This window comes from Schistocerca cancellata, chromosome 1 (assembly GCF_023864275.1).
Source record: "Schistocerca cancellata isolate TAMUIC-IGC-003103 chromosome 1, iqSchCanc2.1, whole genome shotgun sequence".
Classification (NCBI taxonomy): Eukaryota; Metazoa; Arthropoda; class Insecta; order Orthoptera; family Acrididae; genus Schistocerca; species Schistocerca cancellata.
The window spans coordinates 724,596,330-724,598,789 of record NC_064626.1 but is presented as its reverse complement, the minus strand read 5'-3'; positions in this window follow the sequence as shown (position 1 = coordinate 724,598,789).

Sequence of the window (2,460 nt, the reverse complement as noted above, 5' to 3'; positions counted from 1 at the left end):
AAAGAAGGCCCACAAAGCTGAAAATTGTAATAGACTTCAAGAATAGAGGAACTGGTAGATGCCACACATGAGCAACCTTCAGGAGGGAATAATGCTGTACTATGAGAAAATCTTATTATTGTAGCATATGAATCTTGACTGACACCATGATTTTGTGTGAAGTGCTCGACCAATGAATGGACCTTCGTCTGGAGCCAACACCAACCTCTGCATGTTAAAATGCATTCAATGAGCCAAGAATGGGAAATTCGTGAAGGGTACCCCTGTATTCTAGAAAAAAAGCGAATTCTCAGTGTCACTCTGGCAATGGCTGGAGGTCCTTATCACCACGCTGAATTTTTCAGAAAGTAGAGAGTTAGGTTCAATGTGGAGTATTTAGGGACTTGCTGTGAGTCCTTCCTGATCAAGATACGACAGTGGCAGCCTTCCTGTGCTGCCATATATGCAGTTTCATTCAGTGCTGATTGGTGTATTAATTTCGCAGTTAGCTCCACCTGTTACCAGAACACAGTTTGCAGAAATTCCTGCCAGATTTGGGCTGCTTGATTAATTGTGTTAATTCATATGCCTTGCACTTGCTTGCTTTGCATTTGGAGTCTGTGCAAATAACAAAAGCTTGTAACGCTTCCCAAGCAGTCTTCCAGTTAGATTTGAGGTATCCTTTAATTTATCAGCCGTACATTCTGATGAAATTAACCTTGCAGTGAGCCATTATCAATAGCAGTGGTCAACAGTGATTTTGTTGCCAATTAATTGACAGTGAATTTAGGGTAACTTCATGTCCCTAAATTCGAATATGTCACTCGTTTTGCTAGATTTTTCTATTTATTGTGGTAACATCCTATATGCAGATAAACAAACAAAAAATTCAAATTTTAATTGATATACATTGTCTACACAGTCAAATGAAAATGAGAAAAACAGATGAAAAGGATCACAAAAATACAGTTTCATTGTTGATTCAGCATGTAATAGAAGAAGAAAGGAAAAAACACACAGTCTTTTAAAAACACTACTATTAACAGATGTAAAAACTCTGCCCGTATGATTTTCTCTTGTGTTGATCGTCAGGACAGTCACGCTGAAGAGTTCAACAGTAGTGTGCCACCATTTGCTTGTCCCATCTACCTTGATCTACCTGAAAATCTTGGTGGAATCTTTCACTTTGTTCCTCAATGTAGTCACCAAGATTGTCCAGTAGTTATCAAGATTGCTGTGGAGGTAGTGAATCTTAATGCCCATATTAGCCCCAAGCTTTTGAAGTTTTTGAGCGTGTTTTGCTCCAGTTCCTCATCATTATGTGCTTTGTTATTACCCAACACATTCTTGACAACAGAGATGAAACTTCTCCAGGCAGATGCTTCAATGCAATTCATAAGTTTAATGAATTCCAAATCATGTATAAGCTTCTGAATTTGGTGACCATCAAATATACCAGCTTTTAACTTTTCATTACTGAGTCCAGGGAATGATTTGCGTGTATATTTAAAACAGTCACTATTTTTGTCCAATGCTTTCAAAAATTGATTCATTAGACCAAGCTTGATATGAAATGGTGGAAGAATGATTTTGTCCCTGTCAAATAATGCTTCTTTTAGGATATTAGCTGCTCCTACAGTAAAGCTATCTGTTGATGGCCATGAAACTTTTTCCCAGTGATCATGCTTTGTTCTGCTGTCCCAAATGCGAATAAAGGAAGGGAATTTTGTGTATCCACTTTGCTGTCCAAGCAAAAAGTTAATCATTTTCAAATCAACGCAGATAGGCCATTAGTGTTGACTATAATGAAGTTTTTGGAGAATCATCTAGATATTTTCGTATTTCTCATAAAGTTTCGACGAGTGGCCAATTGGAATGGACACATAGCAGTTACCATCATGCAGTAACACACATTTTAGACTTCTGGTTGAGCAATCGATAAAAAACCTCCAGTCCTGAGGTTGATATTTTGGTAGTCCCACTTTCAGTAGTAAACCAGGGATGTCACTGCAGTAAACAAGTGCATCATCTTGACTGAAGTATGGAAGTAGATCTTCTTCACTTGTCCAGTAAGCTGTAATTTTAGTTCCTGGTTGTAGACAGTTCTTCTCATTTAGTCTAGATGCCAAGAGTTCAGAAGACTGTTTAGAAATACCGAGGTCTCTTATCAAATCGTTAAGCTCTTCTTGGCTGAAGATCTGATGTCTTGTGGAACTTCCATCGTATTCAGATTCACTGCTACTAGTGTTAAAGTCCTGTAAACCATCATCTACATCTACATTTATACTCCGAAAGCCACCCAACGGTGTGTGGCGGAGGGCTCTTTACGTATCACTGTCATTACCTCCGTTTTTGTTCCAGTTGCGTATAGTTCATGGGAAGAACGACTGTCTGAAAGCCTCCGTGCGCGCTCGAATCTCTCTAATTTTACATTCGTGATCTCCTCGTGAGGTATAAGTAGGGGGAAGCAATATATTCGAT